Source organism: Polyodon spathula, chromosome 50 (assembly GCF_017654505.1).
Source record: "Polyodon spathula isolate WHYD16114869_AA chromosome 50, ASM1765450v1, whole genome shotgun sequence".
Lineage (NCBI taxonomy): Eukaryota > Metazoa > Chordata > Actinopteri > Acipenseriformes > Polyodontidae > Polyodon > Polyodon spathula.
In genome coordinates, this window is record NC_054583.1 from 257,003 (window position 1) to 279,231 (window position 22,229).

Below are 22,229 nucleotides of genomic sequence, written 5' to 3' on the forward strand. Positions count from 1 at the left end.
AACCCAAGCTCCTGCACTCCCGCTTCCTCTGCTGACTTCTTCTCTGCCGGCTGTCTCTGCTTCTTCCCCTTCTCAGCCAGGTTCCCTTTTCCAGATGTAGTCACTGGCACTGACACCAGTTTCTTTTCTGATCTTTTCTTGGTTGCAGTTGATGGCGCTGACAATGGTATCTCTGGCGTTTTCACTTCTCCTTTATCTGTTGCTCCTTTCTTAGTCTCCTCCTCCTCGCTGGAATCCTCCTCACTGCTCTCGGGTTCAGCGTAACCTGCAGGCCTGTGCGGACTCTTATAAAACAAATGATTAATATCCCCACACAAATTACATTTTCTCCGTTCTTTACATTCTTTTGTATTATGTCATTTTTTATTGCAATTCCTGCATTATAATTCTTTACACTCCTCAGCCTTGTGACAAATCTCATTACATTTTCTGCAAACCTCCAGTTGTCCAACATAATACAGATATCCTCTGTTTGGTCCAATTGAGAAAGTGGAAGGCAGATGCCCCACTCCCTCATACCCCACTTTACTGGGGCGGAACCTCGCCCACCCTCTCCAAGTTCCGTTCCACATGTCAAATTCATCTAGGCATTTCTCAGGCGGCCTGACCACATTACAGTCTTGTCCCAGAAAAGTGGATATATCCTCCCCAGGATCAAAAGGATTGTACATATGTACATTCACCACACGCACTTCTTGAACAAAAAGTGATTCAAAACAAATCAACTCAAAGGCAATAATTTTTCATTCTCCTTAAAACATCGCCAAACAATCTTGCAATACTGTTCAGTTTTAAATGTTATATCAAAAAATCCTCTTGCCTGGCAATCCTTTAAGCAGAACATTACGTTGAAGTCCACCTTGAGCCTCTTCAAAATGTTGATGAGAAAATCCTTCCTTCCAATATTCTTTGTTCCTTCTTTCTTCAGCACACAAATAGACCCTGTACCAAAATGTGCATATCTGCCTAACGCTTTCTGCCAAAATTTGAATACATGCCAAATACTGCCCTCCAAAACTAGGCTCCTAAAATTATCATATCTGCGCTATACACGCTGCCAAAATTTGCATATCTCCCATAATACCCTATGCCAAAATTTGCATATCTGCCAAATACTGCCTCCCAAAATTTGCACACCTGCCAAATACTGTTCCTCAAAATCTGCAATTCTCCCACAATACACACTCCTAAAATTAGCATATCTGTCTTACATCCTGTGCCAAAATTTGCATATGTCCCATAATACCCTCTGCCAAAATTTGCATATCTGCCAAAATTTGCATACCTGCCAAATACTGTCCTCCATAATTTGCATATCTCGCACAATACATGGTCCCACATTAGCATATCTGCCCTATACCCTGTGCCAGAATTTGCATACCTCTCTCGAAGATGTGTTTTGTTTGAAGGAGAACATCAGAAGAGGGAGATTCGACTTGACTCTGCAGACAGAAGAACACTGTTTGAAAGTATTGAAGACCTTTGGAGAGGATAAGGAAAATTTGCCTGCCAGTAACATGGAGCCTTTGTTTCTTAAGGACTGGAGGACATTTTTTCTGACAATGTCCTGCCCTTTCTTTTCTAGTGGAGGATATTACCACAAGCTTGAAAAGTCGTTTTGAGCTACAGAGTGAGGTGCCTCTGAAGACCATGGATTCAGAAGGAATATGGAATGGGTTGTGAAAGTACACGACGAGATTGCTTCATGTTCGACCTGACTTTAGGATTAGAACATAAGAACAGAAGAAAGTTTACAAACGAGAGGAGGCCATTCGGCCCATCTTGCTCGTTTGGTTGTTAGTAGCTTATTGATCCCAAAATCTCATCAAGCAGCTTCTTGAAGGATCCCAGGGTGTCAGCTTCAACAACATTACTGGGGAGTTGATTCCAGACCCTCACAATTCTCTGTGTAAAAAAGTGTCTCCTATTTTCTGTTCTGAATGCCCCTTTTTCTAAACTCCATTTGTGACCCCTGGTCCTTGTTTCTTTTTTCAGGCTGAAAAAGTCCCTTGGGTCGACACTGTCAATACCTTTTAGAATTTTGAATGCTTGAATTAGGTCGCCACGTAGTCTTCTTTGTTCAAGACTGAACAGATTCAATTCTTTTAGCCTGTCTGCATATGACATGCCTTTTAAGCCCGGAATAATTCTGGTCGCTCTTCTTTGCACTCTTTCTAGAGCAGCAATATCTTTTTTATAGCGAGGTGACCAGAACTGCACACAATATTCAAGATGAGGTCTTACAAGTGCATTGTACAGTTTTAACATTACTTCCCTTGATTTAAATTCAACACTTTTCACAATGTATCCGAGCATCTTGTTAGCCTTTTTTATAGCTTCCCCACATTGCCTAGATGAAGACATTTCTGAGTCAACAAAAACTCCTAGGTCTTTTTCATAGATTCCTTCTCCAATTTCAATATCTCCCATATGATATTTATAATGTACATTTTTATTTCCTGCGTGCAGTACCTTACACTTTTCTCTTAAATGTCATTTGCCATGTATCTGCCCAGTTCTGAATCTTGTCTAGATCATTTTGAATGACCTTTGCTGCTGCAACAGTGTTTGCCACTCCTCCTACTTTTGTGTCGTCTGCAAATTTAACAAGTTTGCTTACTATACCAGAATCTAAATCATTAATGTAGATTAGGAATAGCAGAAGACCTAATACTGATCCCTGTGGTACACCGCTGGTTACCACACTCCATTCTGAGGTTTTTCCTCTAATCAGTACTTTCTGTTTTCTACATGTTAACCACTCCCTAATCCATGTACATGTGTTTATTTAGGATTGGTCCTAAAGACTTTAGGATTTACAGAGGTCAGCCAAGAGTTTGTTTTAAATGCAATAGAGCAGTTCATTTTGCCAGAGTGTGAAGAGATTATTTTTAAGAACAGTAATCAGAATGGCTATGTTTCTAAAGACTGTCCCAGTGGGATTAAATGCAATCTCTATGGAGCGCGCACGCGTATAAGGATTGTCCACAGAGTGCTAGGAGTTATGCTCAAGCTGCAAGAGATGGAGAGAAGAAAAAAGAAGATTCAAAAGGAGAGATCACAGAGAGAGGAAAAAACAGATGAAAAAGAAACCCAAAAGAACAAAGGAGAGAGTGTTGGGGGAGGAGCTCCCAAAAAAGGAGGTAGAAAGGTGGGAAAAATGGAACAGAACAGACAAAGGAAAGGGGCAGAGAGTCGAGAAAGGAGGAGGGAGGAAGTGATTTCAAAGATGATCAGCAGAGGTCCCCAGAGCATTCTAGTGCTGAAATGACAGAGAGAGAGTAGAGGGAGAGGTGCAGAGGAAGAGATAAGATAGAGATGGAAAGGAGGCGAGGACTAGTGAAGATCTGTCAAGAAAGATGAGAGGAAAAATGAGGGTGTAACAACGGGCCCGAGTTGGGATTAAGACAATGGAGGACGAGGAGAAGAAGAGTACTAGAAAGAGCAAAGAAGAGCAAAGAATTTGTGAAAGTTTGGAAGAGAAATGAATGAAGACTCTATGTCCCAAGGATTTTGAAGAACTTATTGTGTGGAAGGAGAGAATGAGAAAGGGAAGGATCACAGAAACACAGAGGAAAAGATACGAGGAAGAGAGAAAGATAATTTTGAAAGAAGCACAGTGGAAGGCGGATGAGGTGATGAGAAAATATCCAAAAAAGTTCATGTTTGGAGGAAAGGAAGTAAAGGAAAAGAGTTAAGAAAGACTTTTTGTTTGTTTTTTTGAATAAGGTTTGTCTGGGGAAAAAAGTTAAAGAAAGATTGTTGTTTTTGGTTTTTGAATAAGTTTTGTCTTTTTTTGTTTTTTATTGATTTGAAGAATAAAATTTAAAAAACAATCTGCCATATAACTTGTGCCAAATTTGCATATGTCCAATAATACCTTTAGCCAAAAGTTGTATATCTGCCAAATACCTTCTGCCAAAATTTGAATACCTGCCAAATACTGTCCTCCAAAATTTGAATATCTTCCAAAATACACATTTCTAAAGTTAGCATATCTGGCCTTTACAATTTGCCAAAATTTTCATATCTACCATAATGACTTCTGCCAAATTTGCAAATCTCCTATAATATCGCTTCTGCCAAAATTTAATTACCTGCAAAATAATGTCTTACAAAATTTGCATATCGTCAACAGCACAGCCTCCTAAAATTTGCATATCTGCCAAATACCCATTGCCGATATTTGCATATCCCCCATAATACCCTCTGCCAAAATTTGCATATTTCACACAATGCACGCTACCAAAATTTGCATACCTGACAAAACTTGTATATCTCCAAGAACACAGGCTCCTAAAATTTGAATGAATGCCTTATACCGTCTCCAAAAATTTGCATATCTCCCATAATACCCTCTACCAAAATTTGCATATTTGCGGAATTTTGCATACCTGCAGTACAATGCCTCCAAAATTTGCATATCTCCCAAAATACACTCTGCCAAAATTTGCATATCTCCCATAATACCCTCTCCCAACATTTGCATATCTGCCAAATACAGCCTACCAAAATTTGAATACCTGCCAAATACTGTCCTCCAAAATTAGCATTTTTCCCAAAATACCCGCTCCTAAAACTAGCATATCTGCCATAAACCCTGTGTGAAAATGTGTATATGTCCCATAGTACCCTCTGCCAAAATTTGCATATCTGCCAAATACCTTCTGCCAAAATTTGCATAGCTAGCAACTACTGTCATCGAAAGTTTGCTTATCTCCCACAATACATGCTCCGAAAATGAACATATCTGCCCTATACCCTGTGCAAAAATTTGCATATCTTAAATAATTCCCTCTGCCAAAATTTCCATTATCTCCCATAATCCGCTCTGCAAAAATTTGCATATCTGCCAAATATCGTCTGACAAAATTTGTATATTCCCAACAAAACACACTCCTAAAATTAGCATCTGTCGCGTACACTCTGCCAAAATTTGCATATCTCCCTTAATACCGTCTGCCAAAATTTGCATACCTGACAAATAATGCCCTCCAAAATGTTCATATCTCCCACAACACAGGCTCCTAATATTTCTATATTTGCCCTATACCCTCTCCGAAAATATGCTTATCTTCCATAATACCCTCTAGCAAAATTTGCATAACTGCAAAATTTCTTATACCAAAATCTACATACCTGCCAAATACTCTCCTCCAAATATTGCATAAATCCCACAACACATGCTCCTAAAATTAGCATATCTGCCCTTTGACATCTGTCAAAATTTGCATATCTCCCATAATACCCTCTTCAAAAATATACATATCTCCCATAACACCCTCTGCAAAAATGTATCTCCAGCAATACACATTCCTAAAGATAGCATCTCTGCCCTGTACCAAAATTTGAATATCTCCCCAAAAACACTCTGCAGAAATATACTTATCTCCCACAATATACTCTGCTAAAAATAACATATCTGTCATTCACAGTCTGCCAAAATATGCATACCTGCAAAAATTTCATACCTGCCAAATACAGTCCTCCAAAATTTGCATATCTCCCACAACACAGGCTATTAAAATTTGCATATCTGCCCTACATCCTGTTAAAAAATTGCATATCTGGGTATTATACCCTCTGCCAAAATGTCCATATCTCCCAGGGTATCCCAAAATTTTTACATATTTGCCATAAATAGATGTGCCAAAAGTACATATGTGTAGGACGTAGGTTTTAAACGTTGCATATTCCCCACAATACAGGCTCCAAAAATTATAGCATATATGCCCGACGGTTTTGCCAAAATTTGTATTTCTTATGTAATACACTCTGCCAAAATTTGTTTAGAGGGTGTTTTACACTGCGAAAAATACCATATAAGGGGTAACACAGGCTCGAGGATTTTAAACGTCCAGACCCTCTCTACAAAATTTGCAGATCTCCCATAATACGCTATGCAAGGGTATTATGCATAACTTTTTAAATACCCTCAGCCAAAATTTGGGAGTCGGTGACAAATGTAGTAGTCCAAACTTTGCATATATCGTATACAATACACATACTACAATTAGCATTTAAAGCCCTGTACCCTGTGACACGGTTTATACTTTGTATCTTCTATTAATGCCCTCTGTTTAATTCTGCTAATCTCCCCTCAATATACCCTGCTAAAATTAGCATATATGCATTGCAATAACACAGTCTGCCAAAATTTGCATACCTGCCAAATACTGTTCTCCAAAATTTTAGAATCTTCCACAACGACATTGCTTAAACAAAAAAACGTATATTGGGATATGGTTTATACCAAAAGACGCATATTGCCAAGATTTTTTCTGCGTATTAGCGGTTTATAATCGCCAAATACTGTCCTCAAAACGTGCATAGGGTTTTTGTGTGAAAATTTTAATCCTATATAGGGATATGCCCTGGGACACGGTTTAAACGAATTGAGGGGTATATGAGCGATTTTAATCATATAAATTAGTTTATTTGCAATAGACAATCTGCTCTGTTAGATTTGCATACCTGCCAAAATTTGCAAAATCTGCCAAATACTGTCCTCCAAAACATGTATAGCTCTCACATCCGAGGATTCCTAAACGTTGACGGGAAATGGGCCCTAACCTCTTCGAAAAACAGAGGGTGTCTCGGAGATAGCCTTACCAAAATTTCCATATCGGTTTAATACCGGTTGCCAAAATTTGACATAGATGACAGTAGGTTTCAAACGAATAGAGGGTGTATGTCCGAGGATTTTAATCGTCTAAACGGGATACTGTACCCTATGTATAGAGGGTCAAAATTATGCATAGTCGGTATAAACGTAGAGAGGTTATTGCAATCTCTCCAATAATCTCTGCAAAAAAATTTGTAATACTGTCTTCCAAAATTTGCATACCTGGACGGTTTATGCCCCCAAATTTTGCATATCTCCCAAAATACACAGGATTTTAATCTTAGACGGTAGCTGCCATATACACGTATATATTGCATATCTCCATAAAATATACTCTGCCAAAATTTGCATATCTCCCATAATACCCTCTGCCAAAATTTGCATATCTCCCATAATATCTTCTGCCAAAATTTGCATACCTGCCTAATACTGTCTCCAAAATTTGAATATCTCCCACAATACATGCTCCTAAAATTAGCATATCTGCCCTATACACTGTGAGAAAATTTGCATATCTTCCATAATACCCTCAGCCATAATTTGCATATCTCCCACAATGCACAATCCTAAAATTAGCATATATGCCTTATACCCTGTGCAAAATTGCATATCTCCCATAATACCCTCTTCCAATATTTGCATATTTGCCATAAAACATCTGCCAAAATTTGCTAACCTGCCAAATGCTGTCCTCCAAAATTTGCAAATCTCCCACAATACACGCTCCTAAAATTAGCATATCTGCCCTATACCCTGTGCCAAAATTTGCATATTTGCATATCTCCCATAATACCCTCTTCCAAAATTTGCATATCTCCCATAATGCCCTCATTCAATGTACTAGTGGGATATTAGTGGAGAAAATTTTAACCGATAGAGGGTCCATTCTGGACAAAATTTTTATCTGTAGAATGTACTGATGGAGAAATTTTTAACATCTCCCGGTTTATAGCCTCTGGTTTTAAACGTAACTGCCAGTTATCATCTGCCAAAATTTGCATACCTGTCAAATATTATCCACCAAATTTTGCATATATCCCACAATACACATACTTTTCGTAGCATATAGGCCCTATTATAGGAAATTTTTATTTCCCATTAATATCCTCTGCCAAAATTTTTAATAATAGAAGGGTACAATTTTGCCAAAGTTTTAAAATCATAGATGTATCATGTGAGACGGTTTTATAGTATATAGCGTTTATAGTTTTAAAGATTAGTTGTTAAGCGTATTGACGGTTCTATACAAACTTTACAACGTTTTGACCATAACTGCCCAAAGAAGGTGTTTATGTGTGAGGATTTATATCTTATAGACGGGGATATGGGACAAAATTTTTAAACGTATACCCTGGTTCAAAATTTGACTAAATAATTCCCTCTGCAAAATTTGCAAATCTCCTGTTACCCTGTGCAAAAATGTTCATATCTGCCAAAGACCGTGTTTCAAAATTTGCATATCTGCCAAATACTGCCCTCCAAAATTTGCTGCTCTCCCACAATACATGCTCCTAAAATTAACATATCTGCTCTATACCATTTGCCAAAATTTGCATAACTCCCATAATATTTTCTGCCAAAATTTGCATATCTCCCATAATCAACTCTGCCAAAATTTGCATATCTGCCAAATACGTTCTGCCAAAATTTGGATACCTGCCAAATACAGTCCTCCAAAATTTGCATTTTTGCCAAAATACATAAAATGCCTTATAGCCTCTGCCAAAATTTGCATATCTTCTGTAATACCCTCTGCCAAAATTTGCATATCTGCCAAATACCGTCTGCCAAAATTTGCATACCTGCCAAATACTGTCCTGCAAAATTTGCATATCTCCCATAATACACTCTCCTAAAATTAGCATATCTGCCATATACCCTGTGCCAAAATTTGCATATCTCCCATAATACTGTCTGCCAAAATTTGCATATTTCCCATAATATCTTCTGCCAAAATTTGCATATCTCCTATAATCCCCTCTTCCAAAATTTGATTAACTCCCATAACAACCTGTGCCAAAATTTGTATATGTCCCATACTACCCTCTGACAAAATTTTCATATATGCCAAATATCGTCTGCCAAAATTTGCATACCTGCCTAATACTGTCCTCCAAAATTTGCATATCTCCCACCATACACGCTCCTAAAATTAGTCTAGATGGCTTATACCCTGTGTCAAAATTGCATATCTCCATAATACCTTCTTCCAACATTTCCATATAATCCCTTCTGCCAAAATGTGCCAAACTTTGCATATCTTCCCTAATACTGTCTGCCAAAATTTGCATATCTCCCATAATATCTTCTGCAAAAATTTGCATATCTGCCAAATACCGCCTGCCAAAATTTTACATACTGCCAAATACTGTCCTCCAGAATTTGCATCTCTCCCACAATACATGCTCCTAAAATTAGCCTATATGCCCTATTCCCTGAGCCAAAAATTACATATCTCCCATAATACCATATGCCAAAATTTGGATATTTCACATAATACCATCTGATAAAATCTGCTTACCTGCCAAATACGGTCCTCCAAAATTTGCATATCTCCCACAATATACGCTTCTAAATTGAGCATATCTGCCCTCTACCCTGTTCCAAAATTTGCATATCTCCCATAATATACTCTGCCAAAATTTGCATATCTCCCATAATCCCCTCTTCCAAAATTTGCATATCTGCCAAATATCTTCTGCCAAAATTTGCATACCTGCCAAATACTATCCTCCAAAATTTGCATATCTCCCACAATACAGACTCCTAAAATTACCATATCCGCCCTATACACTGTGCAAAAATTTGCATATCTTCCATAATACACTCTGCCAAAATTTACATATCTCCCATAATATCTTCTGCCAAAATTTGCATATCTGCCAAATACCTTCTGCAAAAATTTGCATATCTGCCAAATACTGTCCTCCAAAATTTGCATATCTCCCATAATACCCGCTGCCAAAATTTGCATATCTGCCAAATACAGTCTACCAAAATTTGCATATCTCCCACAATACACGTTTCTAAAATCAGCATATCTGCCCTAGAAGTAACTTAAAAAATAGATAGATGGTGAGTAAGTAGATTCAAGAAAATGCACAGAGTCCTTTTCTTCAATCAGTTGCCAGGTTTATTGAAATATGCAGGGAGTCTGGTCCCAGGTACAGGACATACAGAACTCAAAATTACAATGCTTGCGTGACATTAAATACCCTTCTGTATAGATGGTCCACCTCCCCTTTCTCTGACACTTAACCAATGGTCAAGGTAATTTAATTTATTGTGTGAGTGTTAATGTGTGTGTCTGTGTGTGTAGTCTAGTGTGACAACCTCTGAACTCAGTGCATTCTTCACACTCCTGGAGACAAAAGGTCCATACATCTGCCTTTTGTTATCTCCTTGCGACCCCCTTTGATGCCAGTGGGATTATCTCTTTTGATCTCTCTGAAGTCTAGAGCCTGTTCCCTTCTAGTCCACAGCATTGTTATCTCATTAGCTTGCAGTCATTGTTGGGCAGTTTGTAGACGCATCGTCTCTATCAGTGGTTAGCAGTACATGCAATTTGAACCAAACAGTCTGCTATCTGCAATATTAGTCTCTTTTCAGAAAAGAACACCAGTATAGCTCTGCTAGTCCACATGCGTAGCAAACCCCTAATCAATTCTCAATCCATGTTTTCCAACACTGCCCTATACCCTGTGCCAAAATTTGCATATCTCCCATAATAAATTCTTACAAAATTTGTATAGATTTCATAGTACGCTCTGCCAAAATTTACATTAAGCTAATTGGAAACTAGAGTCGGGTCAGATAGATATTCAATGTTTAAGAGATACATATGGCAAAATTGTAGATGAAGAAAAAAAAATAGCAAATATATTAAATGATTACTTTTCACACGTTTTTACAAAGGAAGATACTGACAACATGCCCCACATGTCATCCAGTTCCTATCCAGTTTTAAATAACTTTAGCATAACTGAGGCAGAAGTGTTAAAGGGACTAGGAGCTCTTAAAATAAACAAATCCCCTGGGCCGGATGAGATCCTCCCAGTAGTACTCAAAGAAATGAAAGAAGTAATTTACAAACCGCTAACCAAGATCTGCAGCAGTCTATTGACACAGTGGTGGTACCGACAGACTGGTAAACTGCAAACGTAATACCGATCCACAAAAAGAGACTCAAAACTGAACCAGGTAACTACAGACCAGTAAGCCTGACTTCTATTATATGCAAAAACTATGGAAATTATAATATGATCCAAAACGAAAAATTACCTATATGGTAACAGGGTCCTGGGAGACAGTCAACATGGTTTTAGGAAAGGGAGATCGTGTCTAACTAACTTGCTTGATTTTTTTGAGGATGCAACATCGATAATGGATAATTGCAAAGCATAACATGGTTTATTCCCGCACAAAAGATTAATTCTCAAACTGAACGCAGTTAGGATTCAAGGAAACACATGTACATTGATTAGGGAGTGGTTAACATGTAGAAAACAGAAAGTACTGATTAGAGGAGAAACCTCAGAATGGAGTGTGGTAACCAGCGGTGTACCACAGGGATCAGTATTAGGTCCTCTGCTATTCCTAATCTACATTAATGATTTAGATTCTGGTATAGTAAGCAAACTTGTTAAATTTGCAGATGGCACAAAATAGGATGAATGGCAAACACTGTTAAGCAGCAAAGGTCATTCAAAATGATCTAGACAAGATTCAGAACTGGGCAGACACATGGCAAATGACATTTAATAGAGAAAAGTGTAAGGTACTGCACGCAGGAAATAAAAATGTACATTATAAATATCATATGGAAGATACTGAAATTGGAGAAGGATTCTATGAAAAACACCTAGGGGTTTTTGTTGAATCAGAAATGTCTTAATCTAGACAATGTGGGGAAGCTATAAAAAAGGCTAAAAGATGCTTGGATACATTGTGAAAATTGTTAAATTTAAATAAGGGAAGTAATGTTAAAATTATACAATGAACTAGTAGACCTCATCTTGAATATTGTGTGCAGTTCTAGAAAGAGTGCAAAGAAGAACGAAAAGCATTATTCTGGGCTATAAAGGGATGTCATATGAGACAGGCCTAAAGAATTGAATCTGTTCAGTGTTGAACAAAGAAGACTACGCGGTGACCTAATTCAAGCATTCAAAATTCTAAAAGGTATTGACAGTGTCGACCCATGGGGCTTTTTCAGCCTGAAAAAAAAGAAACAAGGACCAGGGGTCACATATGAAGATTAGGCAAAGGGGCATTCAGATCAGAAAATAGAAGACACTTTTTTACTCAGAGTATCGTGAGGGTCTGGAATCAACTCCCCATTAATGTTGTTGAAGCTGACACCCTGGGATCCTTCAAGAAGCTGCTTGATGAGATTCTGCGATCAATAATTTACTAACAACCAAAAGAGCAAGATGGGCCGAATGGCCTCCTCTCGTTTGTACCCTTTCTTATGATGTCTGATGCATTAAAATTTAGTGATTGAATGCTGTACTCTAGACAAGTATAATGGTTAAACTATTTTGTATTTAATAGCTGTCAATATATAAAGATGAGCGCATTTTGTAGGATAAAAGGGATACATGATAATGAAGGAAATAAAATACGACCCTTCCACACATGGTGTTAGAGAGATTCACTGGCATTGCTCATAAAAACAGTGGACACCTTATCGGCGAGCCCCTTTTATGGCTCAAATTTTTCCACCTCTTGCCGTAGCCTCAGGACGAGAAACGAGCCCACTGAGAAGTTGGATGTGCAGAGAGATGGGCCGCCTCGCCCAGAGTGCCCCATGATAGAGTGTGACCTTGGCTGACCAGGTAAGCACATTCAATTACCTCAGTCACTTCGCACACGAGTTTTGTTATTCCTGTGACAATGGATGGTACAAAAACCCAGGCTCTCCTGGATTCACTGTGTGGTCAGTCTCTAGTACAGGAGATCCTACTTTCACCGGAGCATAACATATATTGGGATGGGTGCATATTTAATGCATTCATGGGGATATATGCTGCTATCCCAAGATCAGTGTGAAAATGACTATTGGCCAGCAGGTGCAGGTAGGATTATATCCTCAATTGCCAGTACCGGTAGTTCTGGGACGGGATTGTGAGCAGTTTAAAGATTGTAACAGCCCTGTCCTCCTTACTAGCTAAGAAAAAGGAAGTAATTGGAGAGATTTTTCCCTTTCGTGATCCAGAATGGTTTTGCCATAAATTTAAACCCCTTAAAACTAAACGGGAGCGTCGGATCGCTAAGAATGAGGGCTGGCAATGGAGGGGGGGGTCTGAGAAGTTTGAGGTTCGGGAGGAAGGTGAAGAGTCTGGGGAGAGACCGCGGAGCCAGCGCAGGAGTCTGGCTCGGACGCCTCTGCTGGGGACTGACTTGAACCCGAGTTGGAAGCTGATTTCTTAGCTCGCTCCCGTGACTTCCGACTCGAGCAAGGGCGTGACGATGTGCTGGGCAGGCTCATTCACAGCAGCTGTGGTTAATGGTCAGGTGGTCGAGCCCAGACGCGCCGCCACGTACGCTCACTTCAAAATAAAATGAGACCTTCTGTACTGTCTTCATAAATTACCCCAGACCAGGGAAGTGCGTCATCAGTTGTTTATTCCTCAGCCCTTAAGCCCATTTGTTGCAGCTGGCTCACGCTATTTCCCTGTCTGGTCATTTGGAAAGGGATAAAACTAAAGTAAGGCTGGTGTCACGGTTCTTCTGGCTGGGGCTGTATGGCAATGTCAAGCGGTTTTGTGAGCGTTGTAGGGAATGTCAGAATGCCAGCGCTAGGTCCGTTCCACGGGCCCCACTGGTGCCTTTGCTCCTAGTGGAAGCTCCGTTTGAATGTATTGCGATAATAGTTGTGCCACTGGAGAGGAGAATGGCAGGATACCCCCCCCCCCTACCATTTTCTATTATGCTATGCTTTATCCAGAGGCTATTCCCCTCCGTTCGATGTCAGCCAAGTTTGTTGCGAACGAGCTTGTGAAGGTTTTCTCCCGGGTTGGGATTCCCAAGGCGATATCTCCAAGGATCCAATTTTATGTCCCGGCTAATCCGTGGAACATATAAGATTTTGGGAATTAGGTCAATTAGGACCATTACGACGGTCTGGTGGAACGCTTTAATAAAACCCTTAAGAACATGTCGCGCAGGTTTATTTGAAGTGATGTGCGTTTCTGGGACCAGCTGATTCCTCCCCTTATCTTTGCAATCAAAGAGGTATCTCAGGCTTCCACAGGGTTTACACCATTCGAGCTGCTGTATGGGTGAAGACCCCGGGGCATGCTTGATCTGGTCAGAGAGATGTGGGAGGAGCAGCAGGACAATTCGACCAATACCGTCTGGTATGTGTTGGACCTGCGCAAGCGTCTTGAGTCTGTTGGGAAATGGGCGCACGACAATTTGCAGCAGGCTCAGCACAGACAGGGGACACAGTAGAATCCAGGAACCCGGTTGCGCATATTTCAGCCAGGGGATAGTACTTCTATTATTAGACAGTTCCGAGTCGAAACTCTTGGCTAAATGGCAAGAACACTGTGAGGTTACATTCCAGGTTGGGAAGGTGGACGATGAGATCTGCCAGCCGGAGCGACAGAGAGAGACACAAATCCTAATTTAACATTTCAACCTATTAAAGCCTTGGTTGCAACCGCAGGCATTGCTAGTGGCGTACGCAGATGACGTCCCTGACATGGGACCTGATCTTTCTGTGTTGGCAAGAAAAGGGTCGGTACAGATTGTGTGAGACTCTGACACCAGCACAGAAATGCCAGGCTCATGGTCTGGTGGCGGAGTTTCCTGACATAAGAACATAAGAACATAAGAAAGTTTACAAACTAGAGGAGGCCATTCGGCCCATCTTGCTCGTTTGGTTGTTAGTAGCTTATTGATCCCAAAATCTCATCAAGCAGCTTCTTGAAGGATCCCAGGGTGTCAGCTTCAACAACATTACTGGGGAGGTGATTCCAGACCCTCACAATTCTCTGTGTAAAAAAGTGTCTCCTATTTTCTGTTCTGAATGCCCCTTTTTCTAAACTCCATTTAGTTTGAGTAGTCTTCTTTGTTCAAGACTGAACAGATTCAATTCTTTTAGCCTGTCTGCATATGACATGCCTTTTAAGCCCGGAATAATTCTGGTCGCTCTTCTTTGCACTCTTTCTAGAGCAGCAATATCTTTTTTATAGCGAGGTGACCAGAACTGCACACAATATTCAAGATGAGGTCTTACAAGTGCATTGTACAGTTTTAACATTACTTCCCTTGATTTAAATTCAACACTTTTCACAATGTATCCGAGCATCTTGTTAGCCTTGTTTATAGCTTCCCCACATTGCCTAGATGAAGACATTTCTGAGTCAACAAAAACTCCTAGGTCTTTTTCATAGATTCCTTCTCCAATTTCAATATCTCCCATATGATATTTATAATGTACATTTTTATTTCCTGCGTGCAGTACCTTACACTTTTCTCTATTAAATGTCATTTGCCATGTGTCTGCCCAGTTCTGAATCTTGTCTAGATCATTTTGAATGACCTTTGCTGCTGCAACAGTGTTTGCCACTCCTCCTACTTTTGTGTCGTCTGCAAATTTAACAAGTTTGCTTACTATACCAGAATCTAAATCATTAATGTAGATTAGGAATAGCAGAGGACCTAATACTGATCCCTGTGGTACACCGCTGGTTACCACACTCCATTCTGAGGTTTTTCCTCTAATCAGTACTTTCTGTTTTCTACATGTTAACCACTCCCTAATCCATGTACATGTGTTTCCTTGAATCCCAACTGCGTTCAGTTTGAGAATTAATCTTTTGTGCGGGACTTTGTCAAAAGCTTTCTGGAAATCTAAATAAACCATGTCATATGCTTTGCAATTATCCATTATCGATGTTGCATCCTCAAAAAAATCAAGCAAGTTAGTTAGGCACGATCTCCCTTTCCTAAAACCATGTTGACTGTCTCCCAGTACCCTGTTACCATATAGGTAATTTTCCATTTTGGATCTTATTATAGTTTCCATAAGTTTTGCATATAATAGAAGTCAGGCTTACTGGTCTGTAGTTACCTGGTTCAGTTTTGTTTCCCTTTTTGTGGATCGGTATTACGTTTGCAATTTTCCAGTCTGTCGGTACCACCCCTGTGTCAAGAGACTGCTGCATGATCTTGGTTAGCGGTTTGTAAATAACTTCTTTCATTTCTTTGAGTACTACTGGGAGGATCTCATCCGGCCCAGGGGATTTGTTTATTTTAAGAGCTCCTAGTCCCTTTAACACTTCTGCCTCAGTTATGCTAAAGTTATTTAAAACTGGATAGGAACTGGATGACATGTGGGGCATGTTGTCAGTATCTTCCTTTGTAAAAACTTGTGAAAAGTAATCATTTAACATATTTGCTATTTTTTTTTCTTCCTCTATGATTTTGCCATTTGTATCTCTTAAACATTTAATCTCCTCTTTGAATGTTCTCTTGCTGTTGTAATATTGGAAAAACATTTTGGAATTGGTTTTAGCTCCCTTAGCAATGTTCATTTCTATTTCTCTCTTGGCCTTTCTAACTTCCTTTTTGACTTGCATTTGCAGTTCTGTGTACTCTTTCTGTGTACTTTCTTTTTGGTCCTTTTTTAATGCTCTGTAAAGTGCCTTTTTTCGCTGAATATTTTTTTTAAATTGATCTATTAAACCATTTTGGCAATTTAGTTTTACATTTAGATTTGTCTACTTTAGGGATATAATTGTTTTGCGCCTCTAGTACTACGTTTTTGAAGAACAACCATCCTTCTTCTGTGGGTGTTTTCTCTATTTTACTCCAATCTACTTCTGTTAGTCTCTGTTTCATGCCTTCATAGTTTGCTTTTCTAAAATTGTAAACCTTAGCTTTAGTCTTTACTTTTGAGGATTTAAAAAACACTTCAAATGAGACCATGTTGTGGTCTGAGTTTGCCAGTGGTTCTCTGACCTCTGTTTTAGTTATTCTATCTTCGTTATTTGAAAAGACTAAATCAAGGCATGCCTCCCCTCTAGTGGGTGCCTTCACAAATTGTGTTAGGAAGCAGTCATTTGTCATTTCCACCATTTCTATTTCATCCTTCGCGCTACCCACCGGGTTTTCCCATTTTATTTGGGGGAAGTTGAAATCCCCCATTAGTATGGCTTCTCCTTTGCTACACACATTTCTAATGTCATTGTATAACAGATTATTGTGCTCACCGTCTGAATCTGGCGGTCTATAGCATGCTCCTATTATTATGCCCTTTGAATTTTTGTCTGTTATTCTGACCCATATTGATTCGGTTTTATTTTCTTTGTCCAGGTTTAACACCTGGGCTTCAAGACTGTTTCTTATGTATAGCGCTACCCCTCCTCCTCTTCTGTCCTGCCTGTCTTTCCTATACAGTGTATACCCACAAATATTATATTCGTCCCCATCACTCTCAGATAACCACGTTTCTGTAACACCTATCACATCATAGTTACCTGTTAGTGCAGTAGCTTCAAGTTCTAGAATTTTGTTTCTGATACTTCTAGCATTTAGATAAATACATTTAATGGTTGTCTTACCTGAGTTGTTGTTCTTGTTTTGATGCGGTCTCCCTTCTGTTTTTTTGTTGATTTCTCCCCCCTTCCTTTCTAGTTTAAATGCTTCCGAACCTGCTCGAGGATCTTTTCTCCAAGTAGACTAGTTCCCTTGTTATTTAAATGCAGTCCATCCCGTCTATACAGATAGTCCTCGTTGTAGAATGTGGTCCAATGATCAAGATAGGTGAAGCCTTCCCGTGTGCACCACGTCTTCAGCCATGCGTTTTGATTAATTATTTCCAGCTGTCCATATGGTCCTTTGCAAGGTGCGGGTAGTATACCAGAAAATACCACAGTTTTGGTTTTCTCTTTTAATTTCCTTCCTAGCTCTCTGAATTTGTTTTGCAGGGATTTTGGTCTGTCTCTTCCAATGTTGTTTGTACCGATGTGGACGACTACTACCGGGTCGTCTCCTGTTCGTTCTAGGAGCCTGTCCACGTTTTCAGTGATGTGCTTGACCGAGGCTCCCGGAAGGCAGCACACTGTTGTAGTAAGGGGGTCCAAACTGCGAACTGAACTTGCTGTGTTTCTCAATATGGAGTCCCCAACAATCATGACCTCCCTTCTTTTTACTGTCTTGTCACCACTGTCAATAGGGTCCTGGATGTTGTTCCTTTCATTCTCTTGTTGTTGGTTCTGCTCATCAAAATTCTGAAGTGACTCAAATCTGTTGGTTGTTTTGATTTCTGGTGGTTGTGTTTGACGAAGTTTCTTTTTTTCCCTGCTTCTGCCTACCTGAACCCAGCTGTTCTGACCTTCTATCTCCCTGGTGGCTTTCAGTCTGTTAGGGGTGATGCAGACTTCCATGAATTGTGGGTGTGCCAGTTCCTCAAGATCCTGTTGCTGTCTCACTTCTTCCAGCTCCATTTCTAGCATACTTACTAGTTTATGCAAATCCTGGATCGCGCGGCACTTTACGCACACTTGGTTTAGCTCCGCTGGGTTTTCTCGGATTTCCCACATCAAGCAGGTGTCACAGATTACAGGCTTGAAGACCATGTTGAGGTTTTTTTTTTTTTTAAGTTTAGTTTCTTCTGCAGCTGTCAACCTGCTTTCCAACTGCTTCGAAACTGCTCTGTACTTTTCCACGCTGTACTTCTCCCACTCGCTGTCGCTTCCACTCGCTGTCGCTGGGAAGACTGCCTCGTTTAACTGCGTTGTTCTGCTGTGCTGTCGGCTCCTCCCCTCGCCCGTGTCTCAAAACGGCGCTGAATTTGAATCAGCTGCTCCGAGTTTCAGCTTGTTTGTTATCAGAAAAACACACGCGGCTGTTTGACTTTGAGCTGCTGCTGTGTTTCCCCAATGTCCTCTGATTAAAGCAATTCAAGATGCAATTTCTCCTTTCTGCTTCGAAACTGCTCTTTACTTTTCCACGCCTGTACTTCTTTTATCAGTACCTACAAGGGAACCTTGTACACTTGAAGGCAAGGGTCCGTTGCATGGACTTGCATTTTCTGTACATTACTTACAATTTAACTGACTTTACTGAGATTAACCCCCACCCACCGGGGGGGGTAATAGAAGAGTTCCAAAGTGACTGGAACAGTCTGGTGGTTTTAATTGATAAGCCAGACGGGTGAATTCGATTTTGCTTTGACTTTAGACGAGTCAATGAGAAATAGAAGTTTGACACTTATCCGATGCCCCGGGTAGATGAGTTGCTGGAACGTCTAGGCACCGCTCATTTTATGACGACACTGGATTTAACGAAGGGGTACGTACTGGCAGATACCCCTGACCCCGGAATCTACTGAGAGGACGGAGTTTTCGACTCCCTTTGGGTTATACCGATTTAGGACCATGCCTTTTGGGTTGCACGGAGCACCTGCCACGTTCCAGCGGATGATGGATTGTATCTTGCGGCCCCATCAGCAGTACGCCGCTGCTTACATAGATGACGTGGTTATCCACAGTGAGGATTGGCCGAGTCATCTGTGTAAGGTAGCGGCAGTGCTGCAATCCTTGCGGGAGGCTGGGCTCACTGCTACCCAAACAAGTGTGCAATTGAGAAGAGTGAGTAGGAGTATTTGGGGTATCGAAGGGAGGTGCCAGATCAGACCTGTGGTTGCTAAAGTGAAAGACTTGGCTGACTGGCCGGTTCCTACAATCAAAACAAGGTACACTCTTTCTTGGGACTAGCAGGCTACTATAGGAAGTTCATCCCGAGCTTCACTACGCTCGCTGCTCCCTTGACAGACCTCACCCAGAAGGCTGCACATGGCACGTGAGGCTAAAATAAATAGATAAACAAAACGAATAGACACTGACAAAAACAGGTTGGACGAACGCTACACAAAACAATTCATATTTATAATTACGCTTTTCCGCCCCCCCACCGTTCTCCACTCCCGAAAACACCACCCAGAGTGTGTGAAAACATGTAGATTTTTTACAGCTGTACTTTGACTCGATTGTTAATCAATCATTCAATTGGAGTCTCGGTACAACTGCACGTGAATTAATAAAGTGCAATTCCCCGTACTCACATATTATTACGTTTTACTGTGCAATCCTTGCGCCTAAATACAAATATACATTTTAAACACTCTTTTTACACAGACCCGTTTATATCCCCTGTACCAATGACTATACACCAACATTAACACACAACATAATAAAAAATGCACACAAAGGAGTTAGAATGTTGTAGATGGTCTCTTTTCAATGATACAGTGGGCTAAAATGTCATGGGTTGTCCCATTCGATTGAAAAGAGACTAAGCGTTCAGAAATGAACAGGTATTCCCATTTATGGTACCGTTCTCAATCAATAGCCATTCATAATCGGTCACCACATGTCAAAATTTGGCATTAGTGGCCTGTAAGAAAAATGTTACTTTCTTATATAAAAGGCTAAAATGTCGTAGTTGGACTCATTCGATGTCTAAGCGTTCCGAAATTACCATATATGGCCATTTCCATTACCGTTTCTGGTGAATAATAGCCATTTTATACTGGTTCCCACATGTCAAAATTTGCCATTAGGTATACCTGATAAAAGTACAACTTTCTGATACAATTGGCTAGAATGTCGGCAGCTTATTCGATGGAAATGACCATTTATAGTACCATATTCTTTCAATACTAGCCATTTATAATCTGCCCACACATGTCAAAATTTGACTTTAGAGGTCCATGAGAAAAATGTCACTTTCAGATATAATGGCCTAAAATATCATGGGTGTTCTCATTCAATGGACAATAGCGTAAAGTTACAGAAATGACCATGTATGGCTGTTTCCGGTCAGTAATAACAATTTTTAATTGGTCCCCACATAAAAAAATTTGGCTAGGTGCTGTAGCAGGGGTAGATCTCTATTGACTCTGCTGGCGTATTCACGGTGCTGCAGGAAGAGGGCAGCAGTCGTCCAACAACCGCCTGTGAGTCATGGCAGTGACACAGGGAGGTGGGAAAGTGGGCGGGTGGACTTTCCCTCTCTGAATGGCTGAGAGGCGGGTGTTGGGGAGATTGTTAGCCCTATAAGTTAACGCTCTGTTGTTTCCTCAGGTCTGCCCTTTTAAACGCGCCGAGAGTGCGGAAGCGCTGGTCCTCGACCGAGAACCAGTCGGAGAGAACAAAACGGAGTTTCAGCGCGAGACATTGAAGGCAGGGAACCCTTGGTCAGACCCCTGAATATTGTAGCCGAGCAGGCTAGTTATCTGGCAGTGTAGGGCGGTAATCCGGGTCGCACGGGCAACGGCGACCGAGATATCACTGCAAAGTGCAGCACCTTTCCTTTGTAGTTTTGTTACTGTTTTCTTTTCCCTTTTTCTTTTTTGCCTTATATTCTTGAATTATTGTTTGAAACACCAGCGAGTGCGCTTGCACTCTGAACTGTTTACCATCATTTGGTATTCCCGTGGTTCTGTTTACCTTAATAAAATAGAACACGGACCATCGGCCATTGACCAGAAATGGATATTTGATTATTGATTTTGTTTGAGAGGTTGTTGATTATTGTTAGGCTATTGATTATTGGTTTATATGTTACTGATCTCATTGATTAATGATTGATAGATTATCATTTGCTACGCTATTCATTAGTGATTGGCTATGGATTACTGATTGATTTGATAGGCTGTTGCTCTCATCTGGTTCTCTTTCATTATTGATTGATTTTGAAAACCCAAAAAGTAATGACTTAAGCTAAGGTTTACAATTTTAGAAAGGCAAATTATGAAGGTATCAGAGCCTAACAGAAGTAGACTGGAGTGAAATAGAGAAAACATCCACAGAAGGATGGCTGTTTTTTAAAAATGTACTAGAGGTGCAAAACAATTACATCCCAAAAGTAGACAAATCTAAATCTAAAACAAAATTGCAAAAATGGTTTAATAGATTATTTGTTTTTAAAAATCAGCGAAAAAAGGTACTTTCAGAGTGTTTAACCATTTGCACGCCATTTATTCAGCTTGTGTCAGGTGCGTCAGGTCCAATGTATTTTCACACGCGTCATTTAAGTTTTTAATAAAAAGAGTAAAACAGGTTTAAAAGGCAATGAATTGCAACAGGACACTAAATACTGCATCTAAAGCCAAACCCCACCCCTTATACGTTGTATTTTTCACATACCTCTTTATAGAGCTGCATACTGATAAATTTTCTCCTGGTCACCAAACTCCTCAATAATGCGATCCAAGTCATTATTTTATTACTATAACATCTATTACATCTCAAAAAGCTCTGCAAATGTCTGTGATATTCTCTGAGCGCTGGATACAGAAGCAGTTATCTCTTTTGTTATGTCCGTGTTACCTCTATGGTGAATGGCGGCTATGAGATATGCACTTTTTTTTGTTTCATTCGGCACCTATCAGTCTCACTCGGGCATTGAAAGGTTTTCTCAGCTTTTTCCAGAAAAAAAACGATTAGAGACCTGTGCTTGATATCATTTTGATTAGACATTAGACTTGAAAGGGGAAATTATAATGTCAGACTTGATCCATCATATTCCAACTACGGGTTAAAAGGGACCAAAAACAAAGTACACAGTAAGAGTACCTGGAACTTCA